This window comes from Lissotriton helveticus, chromosome 6 (genome assembly GCF_964261635.1).
Source record: "Lissotriton helveticus chromosome 6, aLisHel1.1, whole genome shotgun sequence".
In the NCBI taxonomy this organism is placed as follows: Eukaryota; Metazoa; Chordata; class Amphibia; order Caudata; family Salamandridae; genus Lissotriton; species Lissotriton helveticus.
The window spans coordinates 1,832,764,369-1,832,783,871 of record NC_136067.1 but is presented as its reverse complement, the minus strand read 5'-3'; the positions used below and the strand labels follow the sequence as shown (position 1 = coordinate 1,832,783,871).

The 19,503-nt window shown below is 51.2% G+C and overlaps 1 protein-coding gene across 1 annotated transcript in view; it reads left to right on the top strand.

Annotated features, from left to right (window-relative positions):
• Nucleotides 1–712: 712 nt before the first annotated feature.
• The window catches only part of RD3 (RD3 regulator of GUCY2D), an 88,009-nt gene continuing 69,218 nt past the window's right edge, over nt 713–19,503 (top strand). Inside the window, exon 1 of the mRNA XM_078647115.1 lies at nt 713–815. The gene's annotated coding sequence lies outside the window, so the exon portion shown is untranslated. The remainder of the gene's footprint in view (nt 816–19,503) is intronic.

The following is a 19,503-nucleotide window of genomic DNA, read 5'->3' as shown; positions in this document are numbered from 1 at the left end:
TTGAGGAAGCAATCAATATCAAAGTATGCGGTAAGCAACAAAACAAAAAAATGCCGGGAAACATAACACTTTTCCTCTAGTATTTGTTATGCTGTGGACGTCACGAGTTCTAACACGGCATCCCCACTTCGGAATCCCAGGATGAGGTCAGCGCTTACTTAGAAACTGTTAAAGCGCTTCATCTAAAAAAAAAAATGGCAAATGCCTGAGACGTAAACTCTAGAATGGCGTTGGGTACCCGCTGGAGAGCGAACCGCCACGTCTGCCATGTGCTCGTGTGTTGTAAATAACTTTTGAGTGCCCGTGGGACGCTTTGCCCTGCCAGCCTCGCCTCCCCTGCCCTGGGGCGCGCGGGAGCCTGATGAGTCGGCACGTGCCTCCTTGTTATCCCGCGCGCGCTGCTCCTCCTCACGCTGAGCGGCGCGTGGAACATGCTCTCCCCACAGATAATACTTATTGTGGCCAAATAGGCTTAGATGGGTCTCCTTGGTAACTGCGGCTCGTGCGCCGGGAGGAGGCGCGCTGGGGCTGCACCGGAGGACTAGATTTAGCCTCGCCTCGCCCCTGCCTTCCCTGACTTGAGGCCCAAGGGGAGAAGAGGCAACAAGTACGCGCTGCTCGTAGGGCCCTCTTCGCCTGAGCGCTGCCCGGGCCCAGCTGTCTCCGTGCCCCTCAGGCGGCGGAGAGACAGAGGAGCACACGTGTATCCAGTGGGGGCAGGTGCGCCGGTCTCTGCCCAAGACACAAACAGCCTCTCTCCCTGCAGCGGGGGTGTCTGCACAGCCCAGGTGACGGGGAGCGGCCCCGGGACACCGGTAAGTCTTGTAATATTGTCTACAAAGCGCCACCTTCCTCTCGTTCTCTTCAAAATTAAAAATTAAAACTTTGTTCCTAGTTTTGAGAGGAAACGTTTCGAGGCGGCTGATGTAGATACTTTGGTGCGGAATGGCATGCGGGGATTCAAGTTCATACGTGTTTTTTTCTTGCCAGAGTTGAAGTTTTATTTTGTCAGTCATGCTGTGCTAACAAAAAGAGCTAGAAGTGACCTCCCAACCCGGGTAGAAATTTCAGTTGCTGTTTGAAAATGGTAATTGTGGCGTATGCGTGTTCTGTTAGACTATTATATATTTGTTGAACACAGAAGGTGAAATTCTACCAGTTAAATAAAGATGCATTTGGGCACTGGTCAGCTGCAACTGAAATCAACTGCAATTTTAGGTAGCCCATAAGTCGGTTTTTCTAGCAATTGATTTCAGTTAAAATTATTTTAAGTAGTTAAGTGGAATTTCCTCATCTCCTTTCTTCTCTTACATTCAGGGGTATATTTGCGAACGTTTTGCATGGGCACTTGTAAGGCACAGCGCAATTGAAAATTGTAGCGCTTATTCACTACACACTAAATAGGAAGTGTTATGTCTGTCGGTGTATTTGGACTATTACACGTCCAGGGTGTTATGAACCAATTTGAAAGTACCGAGGTAGGTTTTGGAAAATTATATCTGACAGGAAACTGAGAAAAAGAAAAGCCCGTGGGAGAGAAGGGCTTATAGCAATGTGAAGCCAGCCGCAGACGTGTCTGTAGAGCTGCACAAGCCCCAATGGACACTCAATGCTGAATTTAGAAAACTGACTTTCCCAACAGCTTGTGCAATGGGCACAACATCTCTGCTGCACAGAGGCAGTCTGTCCATTCCATGTTAAACCGCGTCCCACCATACGTGACCATGCTATCAAAACCGTATATTTAAAACAATCAAATATGGTTTTTTTCGACAACTTTAAGTGAGTACTGGAGTGTATTGTGGAAAACTTGTGGCCTGTGGAAGCCTAGCCCGGGGACACTCCGAATGGAGTAACCATGCTCCCATAACATAACATTTTTCTGCAAGGAAAAAGTAGATTTAATAGCAGATTCACTCATAGGGATGTTCAGCAAATAGATCTACTGGTGCAGACTAAATTAAAATACATGCTTTTGTCGAAGAACCTGATGATCCAACACATCCACAAGACCAAAGCCAGAGTAAGATCCTTCTCCCAGCCAAGACCTGGAACACCCTGCCCCTCCACCTCAGGCAATCCCAGTCGCTGATTCAATTCAGGAAGGACCTTAAGAACTGGTCTTCGACTGAACCCCCCTGCGCCCAGACGGATCATCAGCCCCCTGTCACTCCCTCCTCCCAGCACCGTGAGACCCTCACGGATGAGTAGTTGCGCTATATAAATCCCTGATTGATTGATTGATGCCTCGTCCCCTGCATAGTCATTATCTGGATCCTGTACCAGGACTCTAGACCTCCACCCATCTGCCTCTTGGTTTTTGCAACTTTTTGTCTTACCTTTGAAACTCGGGAGCTTATTTAGAAGCCCCTTGCACCTCCCGTGCTTCCCTTTAAAATGGGAAAAAGTGACGTAATGGCAGCTCAAGGGGCTTGTACATAAGCCCCCTAGGTTTGCTGCAATGTCTCAAGGTCATCGCAAAATGCCTCGACCTGCAGGGTCATGCCTACACCACTTTCTTCTACACTGGCGTGTATATGTCCTCGGTCCAGGAAATTGTCTGCGGCCTTCACCTTTGACAACCAACACTGCACATCTATGTCGCACACCTCCCAACACTGACTTCAGCATTCACATGTGCGATCAGTCGCACCATGGGGCCGATACACAAAAGAATCTTTGAGAGTAGGAAGTAGTGGAACAGGAGCACTCTTTTACCTACTCTTACACACCTTCATGAATCAGCCCTGAAAGGCTTAACTTCCTACCAGTAAAAGTGCAAAGCAGGCACAGTCCTTCCTCATTGTACTAATTGTATTTAAATATAACTCAAATATTGGAGGATATGAAAATTCATAGTTCTTAATGGAATGAGATGTTTTTGTAATTATTTTAAGAATTTAAAAAAATGTGTATTCTTTGTGGTTTAAAGATCAATGATCTAAATAAACTTTATTCTGACAAAAACTCAAATATTGCTAGTGTATTCCAATCGTAGATGTTTTATGGGCAGTTCACAGCGGCAAGTAAGAGTATATAAAAGAGTACTACAGAAATACTCCTTTACATACTCTTACATGGCTTTGTGAATCAGCCCGAACATTTCTTTATCATAGCTCTTTGAACAAGAGCTACTAAAAGGAGGCGCTACAGAGTCGATGCGCGCTTCATTTTATCGGCTCTCATTATCCAGGCAATGCACGGCCACTGAGAACTCTTGCTTTTCAAAGGGGGAGCCCAGGACTTGTGTCTAATGTCACCAGGACCTCGTGGTGAAGAGGCGACCGATCATTGGTGGTGAATGGCCCTAAAGTAGCCCTGTCATGGGATAGATACATAGGTCACGTCATCGTCTTCCAGGAACTGAGGAACGTCTGGTAATGGGATTTAGTAAATGATGAAATTAAAGCCCAACAGAAGCAGGCCATTGCACTGTAAGGCACAGAGACACATTTTACAGAGTGCTTGTAATCCTGTTTAAGGCTAAGAGGATTGGAGTAGTCATGTATTTGGTTATTACGGATTAGTAGTGGTTCTCAATGTGCTTTGTCTGGGAAACATTTTGTATAGTCACTGCTGTTCCATCCTTCGCCCTGCTAATAACACCCTTGCACATTTACTATTATTCCACTCAACGTGGGGCAGCAGCATTTACAATATTGTAAATCTAGGTAAACAGTTGTGGCTATGCTGAAAACACTCCTATTCAGAAAGAGGCATGTGCACTTCTGAGATATATTCTAGAAGGGGATCAACTACCAGATTACTACCCCTCCCTTCAGCCCCCCCCCCCCCCCCCGGAGGATCGGCTGCTATTGGACCCGATCTTTGACGAGGCCACTCTATAGTACATAAGAAAATAATCAACAACTCGCGTGATCCGTTGAGGGCCATACAGGCGGCATGGGAGAGGTAGCGATTAGAGCGAGATTCCGGCAGGCCCAGCTCAGAATCCTGCATAGATCCGATTACTCCAGAATACTCCTGCTCAAGGTTGGACTATTTAATTTACATATAGGTCTCTAGTATATGTACTACATGTACCCAGGACTTGTAAATTAAATGCTACTAGGGGGCCTGAAGCACTCATTGTGCCACCCAATTAAGTAGCCCTTTTAAACATATCTCAGGCCTGCTATTGCAGCCTGTGCGCAGTTTTAAACTGCCAGTTCGACCTAGCAAATTAAACCTTTTGCCAGGCCTAAACCTTCCTTTTTAAAACATATGTCACCCCAAAGGTAGGCCCTAAACAGACCACAGAGCAGGGTGCAGTGTATTTAAATGGTAGGACGTGTTTTTAAAAAAAGTTTTACGTTCCCTTGTAGTGAAAAACTCCTAAATTAATTTTCATTACTACAAGGACTGTCTCTCCAATTGGATAACATTGGGTTACATGTTTTACATTTAATAACGCTTACTTTTGATTGAGAATAGATGAGTATGATTACAAAATGACACTATTACTTTTATTCTTTTATTTGCCAATGCAAGTTAGATCGGCAAAAAGAAAAAAAACAAGGATGGGTGAAGTAAAACAGTGAGGGGAGCATCGAATTATGGAGGGCTGGGGATGAAATATGTTGGTGGGAGGAAGCAACAGGGAGGGTATGGGTGGTGATGAAGAAACATGTAGAGACCTATAGGTAAATTAAATAGCCCAATCAGGTCTAAGCCATTGACACCATGTTTTAAGGCGAGAGCACACGCTCCTTGGTTTTAAAGTGCACAGAGTCCTAATGCCAACAAGCACATAATTCAGAAAACAGGAGGGGTGAAGGGAAAAGTTTGGGGGCGACCCTGCATAGAGGGCCAAGTCCAACAGTAAAGGTAAAGGAAGCTATAACAAAAGGAGGAAGTGTGATTTGGGAAACACCATTCACTCATGTAGCATAGGATTATACTAATCTCCTATTACAGCACCCACCAAGCTACAGTAGCCCCCACAGGAAGAGCCAACTTGGTTGTGCTGAGTGCCCTACCCTACAGTAGTGAGAGAGGGTCAGCATTGAAAAGGTAAATGTACGGTAAATATGTTTAAACATTCATAACTCACCAGCCACCATTGCAAATTATGGGGATGGGGGACTGCTCCCCAGTTTGCATGTACAACCCACCAGTTTCCCTCTTTTGAATGTTGATGTGTTTGTTTTTTTGCCTGATGTTTCTGTTGCACAAACATCAGGTGTTGTGTTTGGTTTACCGAAAGTTGCCTCAGTGCATAACTGAGGACAATATGTCTTTATTCTCCACAAGCGGAATGCGAACTAGGAACCAGTAAAACATCCTCTTCGCTCATCTCCCGCCAAGATATTACACACTGAGCTCTCAGAAGCCAGAATACCAATAACTTAAAGTAAACAAGCCCTTCATTTAATCCCCATTTCGAAGTATGCTTGGATAGGCAGGATCACTTGTGTTGATTTACCAATTATTTTAGCCAATCCTAATTTACACTGCTGGCTTCCAAGTGGATCCCTCACCGGGGGACATCTGTGTCCTGTTTGAAAAGCACTGCGGCCTGAGAGCTAAGGTGGAAGTGATCAGGGGCGACGTGTGTGAGGTTCTGCTCTGTGCTTCCTGAGTAATGGCCTTGTTACTTTCCGGTAATTCTCCTTACTCCAAGTCCAATTCTTCCTCTCCACAGTCCTAAAATCCCACCGGGCCAGATTGAGAACCAACAGCACCCTGACGAAAATGCTCATACTATCCCTGCTCCCTTACTGCATACTCTCGCATCCCTCCCTTGTCTCTCTCGCTCTTAAATCCCTCCCTCTGTGTTTGCTGTAAGTACCAGGAAAAGCTGTAAAAAGCAGTGGCATCCTGCCCAATAGCTCCAAAGGATCCACCCGATAGCGAAATGCTCAGTAGAAAAAATTGCTAATTCGAGACAGGATCTGACGACCTGGGTGTAGTGTTCCGATGCACGAGGTGGCATTCCAGCCTACCCACGCCGTCGGGAAAGGCGAGCGCTGACTCGTGACGTCAGACGCTCGCTCGTATAAATAAAAGGGCGTGGCCTCGGCTAGGCAGTCGGAGCCGCGTGCGCAATCAAAGTACCGGCTCCTGTGGTTCTTAGCGCGAGCGCGCTAGCTACACAGATAGCGTCTCTTAAAACGCTACACTGGCGACGAGGGAGTAGCTCTGAACCCACTGGGGCAGATGCCTGCCCCATGCTGTGAGAGGTGTTGTGCTGCCGGATGGTGTGCCCTGAGAGGGCAGGACAGCTCAGGAAGGCCTACCAGAGGTCACTGATACCGCGCAGGTGGACGACAACGGAGGTATGCGCTCGCCCTTCGGGGCCCCGGAACCAATACCCGCATTGGCCCTGTGGTGGGTAAGCCACAGCAGAGCGGCCCGCTTTGACTGTTGGCCAGGCGGAGCATCCATGCCTGTTTATAGCTCCAAGGCCCGCCTCACGAAGCTGCGTCACTCTGCCTGAATTACCCCGGTGGAGGGAAGGAAAGGAACTGTGCCCAAAGGAGGAAACTCAGGGTGTCGCTCTGACACTGGACTACCAAGGAAAAGGGGAAGACAAGGCCCACGCAGCGCGCTGAGCACGTGCCAAAATGGCGTCGATCCCCGCCCTTGAGCCGTTTGTCGTTGATGGCAACCCGTCATCCCTCGCTCCACGCTGGAGAGATTGGACCGATCGACTCCAAATATACTTCGAGGGAGCGGGCATATCAAGAAAAAGGCGCAGAGCCCTACTACTCCACCTGGGAGGCAAAGATATCCACCGTATATATAAGACCATCACGGAAGCAACGCCAAAGACTTACCTCACGCTACTGACCGCTCTAAATGCTCACTTCGAGCCCATGGCAAACAGGGACTACGAAAAATAAATTTTTCGCCAGGCCAAGCAGGAGGCCGAAGAATCCCTAGATGCGTTCCACGGCCGACTGAAAGAACTAGCGAGCACGTGTGGATTCCGTGACGAACAGGAGGATATCCGAGGGCAGATCATCCAAGGGTGTTACTCATCCAAGCTCCGGGTGGCCATCCTCCAGGAAGACGGCAAGCCCCTAGCGGACATCCTCACACTAGGCCGCTCGAAGGAACTGTCGCAGGCAAGGGCGTCGCACATGGAAGCAGCCCTACACCGCCCCATCAAGATGGAACAAGTACACGTGGCCGAGAAGGTGAACGTGGTAAGGCCCAAAGTGCGACAAACTGGGGGGAAGAAACCGCTAGACACCAAGAAGAAAGAGTGTGGATACTGTGGAGGCCAACCTCACCGCATGCAGGACTGCCCAGCAAAAGGGAAGAAGTGTAGCGCATGCGGGTGGATGAATCATTTCGCAGCAGTATTCAGATCCACCAGGGTCAAGAAAGAAGCCGCACATGCGGTGCGAGAAGACCCGGATAGCGAAGACATGGACGATGACACCGAAGAGTACCCAGTCCACTATGTATTCGCAATCAACCAGCCACAAAGAGAGAAGCGCCGCCTCCCGAAGTGTCGCATCAGGATCCACCAACAGGAGGTAAAGGCAACCATCGACACGGGGGCATCAATTGAACTAATGGCCGCCAACGTATACCACCAACTACGCACCGAGCCTCCGCTACGAGAGGCGAAGATCCGAGTATTTGCATACGGACAAAAGACGCCCATCCCACTGATTGGGTGTTTCAAGACAGAAATCCAGCACGACTAAACGAAAATCACCAGCTGCCGCTCCATCCTGACTCGAGGTACATCACCACCTTCTCTACCCATGTAGGCCTCAGAAGCTACCGACGCCTGAATTTCGGTATCTCAAGTGCCGCAGAAGTATTCCAGAATACTATCAGAGAGGTCCTCAGTGGCCTCCCCGGAGTACTAAACGTGAGCGATGATCTATTGATCTACGCATCAACGGGGGAAGAGCACCATCAAAGACTGAGAGGAGTTCTAAAGAGAATCCAAGAGTCCGGCCTTACTCTGCACCGCGAAAAATGTCAATTCCTGCAGAACAAAATCAGTTTCTTTGGATACACTTTCTCTGATCAAGGAGTGGCCCCGGATCCGGACAAGGTAAAAGACGTCCAAGAAGCTCCTGCCCCTACAAACATCTCAGAAGCAAGAAGCTTTTTGGGCATGGTAAATTTCTGTGGGCGCTTCATCCCTGACCTATCCAACCTTACTAAGCCTCTCAGGGAACTGACAAAGTCCACGACCACATGGCAGTGGGGCCCTGAACAAGAGCATGCTTTCCAGGCAACAAAAGCGGCCCTGTCGGCAGAAACCACTTTGTCGTACTTTGATCCTGCGAAGCCCACCAACGTGGCCGTGGATGCGAGCCCCCATGGACTGGGAGCAGTGTTGGCTCAACTTCAGAACAATGGAGAGTGGGCGCCCATTGCCTATGCCAGCCGGTCCCTAACTGAAACAGAGCAAGGATACTCGCAAATTGAGCGAGAGGCCATCGCCATTCATTGGGCCTGCCGACACTTTCACGTCTACGTGTATGGGCACCACTTCACAGTAGCAACTGACCACAAGCCGCTAATACCCCTATTCCAATGGTCTGCGTCTAAAGCGCCACCCAGGATTGAAAAATGGATACTCCAGCTCCAAGGCTATGACTACCGCGTGGAGTACAAACCGGGATCCACCAATCCGGCGGATTACCTGTCGAGGCATCCGCGGCCAGCCACCAACAAGGAGAGAGCGGAGGCAGAGGACACGGAGGAATACGTCCGTTTGGTGACAGAAAGATCACAACCCCTCCCCATGAGCTTGGCCGCCATCGTCAAAGCCTCGAAAGGAGACGAATGCATTCAGATGGCGGCGGACGCAGTCAGGTCAGGAGATTGGAAGGCCATTCAAGAGTCCCTGGGCAGAAGAACACCCCACGCCAGACTAACGCTGGAATCTATCCTGAGGGTAAAAGGGGAGCTGTCCGTCGACAGCCAAGGATGTCTCTTACGAGGCCCCAGAATGCCGGCCAGCCTCACCCAGCAAGCAGTGGACCTGGCACACCGAGGACACCAGGGAATGGTGAAAACCAAAAGCAGACTAAGAGCCAAAATCTGGTTCCCCGGCATGGATGCCAGGATCGAACAAACGGTGAGGACCTGCAACTGGTGCCAAGCAGCGGGGCAGGCGGATCGCCCACACCCAGTGGTGACGGAAGAAAATCCCCAGAGACCGTGGGAGTGCGTGAGCGCAGATTTTGGGCACCTCCCGGATGGACGTTATGCCCTAGTCATCATCGATGATTTCACCAAGTACCCGGAAGTGGAAATAGTAGGGAGCCAGACAGCCACGGAAGTGATAGCCAAATTTGAGAAAACCATCGCCACACACGGCATCTTTGAGGTGGTTAAAATGGACAATGGACCCCCCTTCCAGGGGCAAGAGTTTGCAGAATATCTAAAAGGATGAGGAATTCATCATCGCAAGATCACCCCACGCTGGCCCCAAGCCAATGGGGAAGTGGAAAGATTCATGCGCACTCTCAATAAAACAATACGAATTGCCTTGGCGGATGGATCTCCGCTGGAGAGAGCGATTTACAGCTTCCTAAGAGAGTATAGGATGATCCCGCACATCTCCAGGAACGGCAACAATGGGCCGAGCAGTGAGTGACACACTCCCACACCACCCAACCTGGGTCCCGGCACAGGCCAGCGAGGAGAGGACCCTAGCCAACAGGACTCGCTCAAATGATCAGGCCAGTAAGCGGAGAGGAGCCAAAGAGTCGCCTATTCAGTTGCAAGACCAAGTGTATGTCAAGGATCGATATCCAGGGAGCAAGTTCAGGCTCCCTTTCGAACACAGACCATGGACTGTCACCCGCCGGACCGGCACGATGATGACCGCCCAGAGAGGAGCTGAAACCGTCACCAGAGACGTATCCTTTTTCAAGAGAGCACACCCCGGAACCCCTCCATGCCCCGGGTCCGAACTGGAAGGACTGCACCCGAGTCAACAGCGCGAAGACCAGGAAGCAGACCAGTACCCCGGGGGCGAGGACGATCCAGTGGACCTTAATACCAGTCCCTGCCTGCCACTCCCAGGGGTGACCTGCCCAGCTCTCCCTCATCCAGGGGGGAGCCGGACACCCCCGAGCGCAGGACCCCGGAAGTGGCCCTCTCTAGAGGCGGACAGTCCAGATATGGCCTGCGAAAGAACCAGGCACCGTCTTCCCAGCTGGCCGACTATCTGGTGTGACCATCATGAACTAAGGCTGATAGACTGGTAACAGATCCATCGTTTTGACTGATTACTATGTTCTTATAAATGTTATTGTTTAATAAAGGTTGGAAGGAATGTAGTGTTCCGACGCGCGAGGTGGCATTCCAGCCTACCCACGCCGTCGGGAAAGGCGAGCGCTGACGCGTGACGTCAGACGCTCGCGCGTATAAATAAAAGGGCGTGGCCTCGGCTAGGCAGTCGGAGCCGCGTGCGCAACCAAAGTACCGGCTCCTGTGGTTCTTAGCGCGAGCGCGCTAGCTACACAGATAGCGTCTCTTAAAACGCTACACTGGGAACGTTTGTTAACATCGGCAAGTGTTCATTTGAATAACTCTATCTACTTCTTGGGGGCGTTTCCCAACAAGTTAATGTGAATACTTTGCTGTGTTGCACAAGTTACTACTTGTGTAACGATATATCTGTAAGAGACATTAGTTAGTGATAGATTCCTTACCTTAGAATATCCCCAGGCGTCAGACTGGATCCGGAAATTTTTGCGTAGCAATACCCCTGCGCGTCGGTAGGCGTCGTCTGCGGCTCCGCGTCCGTCGTCGGCGTCGTTAGCGCCGGAATGACGTCGTCGGAGTACTTAGACGCCGCCCATGCGCGCTGACGTCAGTTCTGATACACAGCTTTTCCGCGCCAGATACGCAGAGCCATGATAGAACCAACACTGGTGCCAAGAAACTAGGGCCCTGAAAGGGGATGACCTTAACCCTAGATATCGGTTCGCAGAACGGGGAGGATGGGTGGGTCGGTAAGGAATCTATCACTAACTAATGTCTCTTACAGATATATCGTTACACAAATAGTAACTTGTGCATCTGAAAGAGACACGTTAGTGATAGATTCCTTACCTTAGAATAGATACCCCAGCAATGCCAACCCCGGTGGTGGGTCTGCGAACCAATAATTACACCAGAAAGTCCTGGAGGACGGAACGGCCAAAGAAGCCATCCCTCCGGACTTGACTGTCCAGGCAGTAGTGTCGTGCGAACGTGTGCAGCGAGGCCCACGTAGCTGCCTGGCAAATGTCCTGCAAGGGCACTCCCCGGCCCAGGGCAGTTGTAGTCGCCGTGGCCCGAGTGGAATGAGCCCTGAATCCAACAGGGGGCTCCTTCTTAGCCATGGAGTAACAAGCCTGGATACACAAGATGATCCACCGGGAGATGGTCCGCTTGTGTACCGCCTTTCCCTTCTTAGCGCCCACGTAACCAACAAAGAGTTGGTCATCCACCCGGAACTGGCGTGTGCGATCCAAATAGAAAGAGAGCGCACGTTTTGGGTCCAGACGGTGGAGCCGCTCTTCCTCTTTAGAGGGATGCGGAGGCGGAAAGAAGGTAGGCAAGGTGATGGACTGCCCGATGTGGAAGGCTGAGACAACCTTGGGCAGGAAAGATGGCTTAGTACGCAACACAACCTTGTCCGGATGGACAGAAAGGAAAGGTGGGGTACAAGAAAGGGCCTGGAGCTCACTAACTCTCCTGGCAGAGGTGATGGCAACCAGGAAAGCAGTCTTTAGAGTCAGAAGACGAAGAGGACAGTTGTGAAGTGGCTCAAAGGGAGCGCACATCAGGAAGGTAAGAACAAGGTTCAAGTCCCACTGGGGCATCACGAAGGGAACAGGAGGGAACATATGCGTGATGCCCTTAAGAAATCGATTTACAATAGGGGACTTGAACAAAGAAGGCTGATCAGGTAGCCGTAAGAAGGCAGAAAGGGCAGAAAGGTAGCCCTTGACAGTGCCCAGAGCAGAGCCCTGCTGGGCAAGAGAAAGAAGGAAGGGGAGAACCTCAGAAAGGGGGGCAGAGAGTGGATCCACAGCCTTTGCTGTGCACCATGCCACAAATCTGTTCCACCTGCAGGCGTATACCGACTTTGTGGAGGGCCGCCTGGCCGCCAGAATGACATTACAGACTTCGGGAGGCAAGTCAAATGGCCTCAACTGTCGCCGCTCAATCTCCAAGCTTGTAGGTGGAGACTGGACAGGTTCGGGTGGAGGACCGTCCCCTGCTGCTGCGACAGAAGGTCCTCCCGAAGAGGCAGACGAATCGGGGGATCTACTGACATGCTGAGTAGCTCGGGATACCAGTATCTTCGTGCCCAGTCCGGAGCCACAAGGATAACCTGGGCCCGGTCGCGCCTGATCTTCTTCAGCACTCTGGGCAGAAGTGGTATAGGCGGAAAGGCGTACAACAGACCGCAACTCCACTCGCGACGAAAAGTGTCTCCGAGCGAGCGCCGCCTTGGAAATTCCAACGCGCAGAACTGATGACATTGCGCGTTCTCTTCGGTGGCGAATAGATCTAACCAAGGCTCTCCCCATTGCTGAAAGAGGCCTTGCGCCACGTCCGAGTTCAGACGCCATTCGTGATCCATCATGCACCGACGGCTGAGTTTGTCCGCCCTGGCATTCAGAGAACCTGCCAGGTGTTGAACCACCAGGGTCACACCCTGACTTTCCAGCCATTGCCAGAGGCGCAGAGCCTCCTGGCAAAGGGTCCACGACCCCACCCCGCCCTGTTTGTTGCAGTACCACATGGCGGTGGTGTTGTCCGTGAACACCTGCACTACACTCCCCCGGACAGAGGGGAGGAAGGCCTTCAGTGCTAGACGAATCGCCCGTAGCTCCAACAGGTTGATGTGAAGCCGGCCTCCGCCGGAGACCAGAGTCCTCTGATCTCCGCCTCTCCCATGTGGACACCCCAGCCCTGGAGGGACGCGTCCGTCACAACTACGTGCTCCGGGTGGGGTAGGGAAAGGGATCTGCCACTGACCCAATCGCGGTCCCTGAGCCACCACTGCAACTGTCTTGCAGCGCCCTCCGAGATCAAGACATGATCGGACAAGTTGCCCTGATGCTGGGCCCACTGAAACTTCAGGTCCCACTGCAGAGCCCGCATCCGCCACCGGGCGTGACGCACCAGAAGGATGCAGGAGGCCATCAGCCCCAGAAGCCGCAGCGTCAACCTGACCGAGACTCGGGATAAAGGCTGAAAGATGGGAACCAGAGCCTGAATATCCCGAACCCGCTGTTCGGGAGGGTAAACCCGAAACTGCGCCGAGTCTAGAACCGCTCCGATGAAGAGGAGCTTCTGAGAGGGACACAGGTGCGACTTCGGCACATTGATGGAGAACCCCAGCAAGTGCAGGAGGTCGGCCGTAGTCTGGAGGTGGCTGACGACTGTCTGGGGCGAGCCCGCCTTCAACAACCAGTCGTCGAGGTAGGGGAAGACTGACACCCCTAACCTGCGCAGATGAGCTGCGACCACCGCCATCACTTTCGTGAACACCCGTGGGGCGCTGGTAAGGCCGAAGGGGAGCACGGTAAACTGAAAGTGCTCGTGGCCTACCGTGAACCGCAGGTAACGCCGGTGGGCCGGCAGGACGGGGATGTGAAAGTAAGCGTCCTGCAAGTCCAACGCTACCATCCAGTCTCCGGGGTCCAGGGCAGCTAAGACCTGAGCCAAAGTCAGCATCTTGAACTTCTCTTGACGGAGGAAGCCGTTGACGTTCCGTAGGTCCAAGATCGGGCGCAGGCCCCCCTTGCCCTTCTTGGGTACCAGAAAGTAGTGGGAGTAACATCCACACCCTACTTCTGGCCCAGGAACGCGCTCGATGGCCCCCTTGGCCAAGAGGGCCGTGACTTCCTCTTGCAGAAGTTGCAAGTGATCCCCCGACACGCGGTGGAATTGCGGTGGCATGGCTGGAGGAGTCGCCTCGAAGGGGAGGGAGTAGCCCCTTCGAACGATTTGCAGCACCCACTTGTCCGATGTGACAGTGCGCCAGCGGAAGTGGTGATGGCGAACCCTGCCTCCCACAGGGGTCACATGGGCCTGAAAACTCGGACTAGGAAGGTTTTGAGGCAGGTGCTGCGGAGGGAGGTGTGGACTGTTGACCCCGACCGCCGCCACGGCGGTTTCCACGGCCGCCACCGCGCTGCTGGGTATTCTGCGGTGCGTGGCTGGCAGCACGTGTGGGGGCGCCCCTTCCGTGGCCACGAAAGGAGCGAAAGGCACCCGATTGCTGGCGCATGGCCGAGAGGCCTAAGGACTTGGCCGTAGCCCTGGAGTCCTTAAAACGCTCCAGCGCATGGTCTGCCTTGTCGCCAAAAAGGCGACGGCCATCGAACGGCATATCCAGGAGGGTGGCCTGGACATCGGCCGAGAAATTGGCGGACCTCAACCAGGCGTGGCGTCGAACCGCCACCGTCGTTGCCATCGCCCTGCCCAGTGTGTCCGTGGTATCCAGTCCACACCGGATAGAGTATCGTGCCGCATCTCGACCCTCCACAAGGGCTTGGGCGAGTTTAGCCCGGACCTCCTCCGGGCATTGTGGCAGCACGTCCGCGACTGCGTCCCACAGGGTGTGGGTGTAGCGGCCCAAGAGACACGCAGTGTTGACAGACCGCAGTCCCAAACTCAGGGACGAGAACACTTTCTTTCCGAACTGTTCGTATCTCTTGGATTCCCGATCGGGCGGGGCCGTCGGGAATGCGGTCTGGGAAGTGGAGGCCTGGATAACCAGGCTCTCGGGGGTGGGTGGACAAAAAGCAAGGGTCGCCCGGGGCCGGGCGGTAGCGTCTGGCCACGTTCCTATCCACAGGCGGACCTGTGGCGGGCTTGGACCAAGTGCCCACAAGAACGTCACACAGGGCTTCATTAAATGGCAGCAGAGGCTCACTTGAGCTTGCCTGCAGTTTAAGAACCTCAGTGAGGAGGTTAGTCCTCACGGCCGCGACGGGGAGCTCCAGGCTCAAGGCCTTGGCTGCCCTCATCAACACTACGCTGTAAGCAGCCCCCTCCTCCGTAGCCACGGTGGGAGGGGAGACAAATCCAGTGTCTGGCGAGGTGTCAACACCACTGGCCTCCCCAAGCTCATATGTCCAGTCCTCCTGTGACTGGCAGTCCCGTGCCAGAGGGTCCTCAGACCCCTCCCAATCACCTCCGTCATCAGTCTCCTGTAATCCAGGGTCAATAGACTGGGCCTCCTCATGGAAATAGAAATCTCCAAAGGCCGTCGGAAGCGGCGCCCAACGGCGCCGTTCCGGCGCCAGAGTCGGACCGAAGGGAAGACTGGGGACGGCGTCCACAATGGGCGCCGGGGGCGACACCCTCGGGGCCGGCGGCGGTGAGGTCGTGAGGTCGACCGGCGACGACCCGGATCCGGAAGCGGATCCTGTGAGGCCCTGCGGCGCCGGGACCAAAGTCGCTGGCGGCGCCGGGGCCGAAGCACCCGGCGGCGTCGGGCCGAAGCACCCGACCTGCTAGGGCCTCCAGCCGGGACCACTGGGCCCGGAGGCGCCGCGGGGCCCGGCTGAGGAGGGAGGGACTTCATGGCCATGAGGTACCGCTCGACCTCCTCCGGCGTCGCGCCGTGCCCAGGGACCCGAAGGTGTGGGGCAGGCGGCGACGCTTGCGACTCTCACGGAGCCGCGTGGGCGGTGTCGCCCGAACCCCCGGCCGCATCGTGCGAGCGTCGGGGTGGGTCGGAGGAGCGATGACGCCGCTCCGACCTCTCATGCCTCTTACCTGAGGACTTGGATCCCGACGACCGATGTCCACTCCCGGAGCTGCGGGGACTCCGACCCCGCGACCGGTCCCTCGACCTCCCGTGGGACCGGGACCAGGAATGGCGCGGGGCCGACTGCCGGAGCTTGAGCCGCTTGCGGGGTCGTGGTGGTCGAGGCCTAAGCACTTCAGGCACCGGCGATGGGGGTCCGTGACCGACATTAGTCGGTCGCACTTCGAACAGGGCTTGAACCCGGGCATCCCTACCGGCACCGATAGAGTCGAAGAGTCAAGAAAGAAATGATCGAAAAAGATCAAAAAAGTTAGCCAAAAAATGACTAGGGGTAGAGCTTCTCCGGATCTGCGCTAGCTGGCGCGGAAAAAAGAAGAACTGACGTCAGCGCGCATGGGCGGCGTCTAAGTACTCCGACGACGTCATTCCGGCGCTAACGACGCCGACGACGGACGCGGAGCCGCAGACGACGCCTACCGACGCGCAGGGGTATTGCTACGCAAACATTTCCGGATCCAGTCTGACGCCTGGGGATATTCTAAGGTAAGGAATCTATCACTAACGTGTCTCTTTCAGATTGTGATTTTACTTTGTTAATAAAAAATCTGTCTGGCACTGGGGTGGAGTTCACGTAGCTAGAACTGTGGCAAGAAAAAAGACGGGCGAGGAGGCCATGTGTGTCTTTGCCATCCTGAGTTTCCTGCAAGATAGGGATCTTGGGCCCAGATGTACAACCTTTTTCTGCGGCCGCAAATGGGAAATTGGGCCGTTTGTGGCCGCAAAATAAGTCTGCCCCATGTCAAACCCTATTTTGGGAGCCGGTAACCTATAACTGATTCGCAAAATAGGGTTTGCGACTCGCTATTAGGAAGGGGCGTGCCAAGGGCGTCCCTTCTTAATAGCGACTCGCACTTTAATGTACCATTGTTTTGCGACCACAATTGTAGACGCAAAACACTTGCAGTTTACCACCTACTTCAAGTAGGTAGTACGCCACTCGCTAACGGGAAGGAGTCCCCAGTGGACCCCTTCCCCTTTGTGAATGGATGCAAAATATTTTTTGATAGCAGACAGTGATCCCATGGACCACTGCCTGCTCTTAAAAAAAATGAAACAGAAACGCTTAATTTTTCCTTGCATTTTTTAAATACATTCCGTTTTCCTTTAAGGGAAAAGGCTGCATTTAAAAAAAATGTAAAAACCTGCTGTATTTAAAAAGCATAGTAATAGACAATGGTCCTTAAAAAGACCAGTGTGGTCATCAGGATATAGACTCGAATCAGTGATATATTAATAGTGTCCAGCCGGACAGTCAATTTAATCATTCAAAAGTTTCAAAACCAAAAGTATAAACACATCAATACAGTGGGACACAATCTTGCATCCTACATAAACACATGACAAGTACACTTTAGGACAGGAACATATCAGGCAAGAAAGGGTAGCTAGTGGAATATTGAACACAATTTGTAACAAGCTTGAGGAAACAGTAAATACACTTTTTTTTAATCAGATTCGATTAATGTGCAAACTGTTTACATTAGTCGACAACTAACGTAAGGTGGGCCATTTTCAGGCTTCACTATGGCTGGTACACCCCATGTTGCAAAGATGCAATCTAATCTTTCAATGACTCGTTCTTGAGTTGTCGATGAAAGATCTTCAATTAGTGGAAATAGTGAGTATTCATCCATAATCACCAATAGATGAAGTCTATCATCTAGTGGACCGTAAAAGTCAATGTCTTTTATCTCGCATACATGCTTTGGGAGTTCTGACATGTTCAAAGTGTGGTGAATAGTTTTTGTAGAAAGTCAGTTGCATAAATGACAGGTCTTTAATTCCTTTTTAACCTTGTCACCAAGGTAAGGAAACCAAACTCCATCTCGGAGAGCTCATTTTTTGGCAACAATCCCATGTTGTCCTTTATGGGCTACTTCCATTATTCTCTTTCTCAGACTCGCCAGAATTAGGATTCTCAACCCTCATAATATTACTCTTTTCTGAGTTAAGGACAATTCAATCTTCACATTTTTGTACTTTTGATATTCACTATCGCTAGTGAGCGGTTGAGTGTGTTGGTTCCATGACTGATCTGTAATTATGTCCTTCAGCTTTAACATGTCACTGTCATGGCTCGTTGCAGTAATAATCTGGGCTAATGAAATGGCAGCTGGTGTGTTTGATTTTACCATGAAGTTGATATAGGCCTCAGCTGTTTCTGATGGAGTACCATGACCTTGTGTAGGCTCTCTGGAAAAGTAATCAGTAAGGTTCTGATCCTTCCCTAGATGGTGCACAATGGTATAATCATAATCTTGTAACCATAGTCCCCATTGTTTAATGCGAAGAGTATTTTGGCCTTTGGATTTCAAAATACAGTCAGTAAAGCTTGATGTTCAGTTACCATCGCAAAAGGTTTTCCGTACATGGAATACATGGAAATGTTCTCAAGCCTATCCCACAGCTAAACGTTCTTTCTCCGGTTGACGTAAGCACGTTCTGTTTGGGACAAATGTCTACTTGCATATGCCAGAATATACCTTCGAACATTCGGGTGTCCACTGTGCTGTGCAAGGATAGTGCTTAACCCGACAGGGCTAGCATCAACAACAACCTTTTTATAAAGCTTCTGATTGAAATATGCAATTTCAGTAGCATTCTCAAGGGCTTTTTAATTTTCATGAAGCTTTTCTCACATTCATTTGACCAATGAAATGAAACATTCTTCTTCATCAAATCTCTCAACGGAGTGCTTATAGTGGCATAGTCTTGCATGTATATGGAACAGTAACTGGCCTTGCCAAGAAATGAACGTACCATGGACACATCTTGCAGGGATCAGCATCTAACGTTAGTAGGATCTGGTGTCATACCCCCATCAGAAAAGATTTGGCCAAAGAATTTTAACTTTGCCTTATGGAACTCACACTAGTCTGCATTCAAAGTCAAATCTGCTTCGGCAAGTAATTTACATATGTTTGTAGGAGCTTTATCGTGTTCTTTTTGTGCAGCTCTGAAAACCAATATGTCATGACTGTAATTGAACAAATTCATGACAGGCTGTATGATATGCTCAATGACAACTTGAAACAGTTATGTAGCGGCACACCAAACTTAGGGCCCGATGTAGGTCGCCTATTACCGGTCGGTAACAGCCGATTTCGGCCGTTACCGACCGGTATTTGGGATTTGACATGTAGGTAGGCTTAATTTACAGAATCGGTATATTTACCGATTCTGTAAATTTACCGATTCTGTAAAATACCGATTCGGTAAATTTACCAAAATGGTAAATACAGATGTAGGTGGCACTGAAAACCGTGCCACAGGCCATTACCGAATCGTTATTTACCATGTAATACTATTACATGGTAAATAACGAATTCCAGTGTACATGCACATCTGTGCATGTACACCTGTGCCATGTGGCACACAGACATGCCCTAAGGGCATGTATGTGTGTCACATGGCACACAAGCCAGAAACAGGGGTGCAACAGGGTGTCAAAGTGACACCCTGTCCCCCTTGTGAAATCGGTAATTTTACCGAATCGGTAATTACCGAATCGGTATTTGCTATTGAATCCTATGGGCTTCAAGGCCCATAGGAATTAATGGCAAATACTGATTCGGTAATTACCGAATCGGTAATTACCGAATCTTACCGATTCAGTATTTTTACCGATTTTTTTACCTACATAGCAATTACCGATTAGTAAATACCGAATCGGTAAAATTCGGTATTTACCATTCGGTAATTTGCTATTACCTACATCTAGGCCTTAGTCTTTT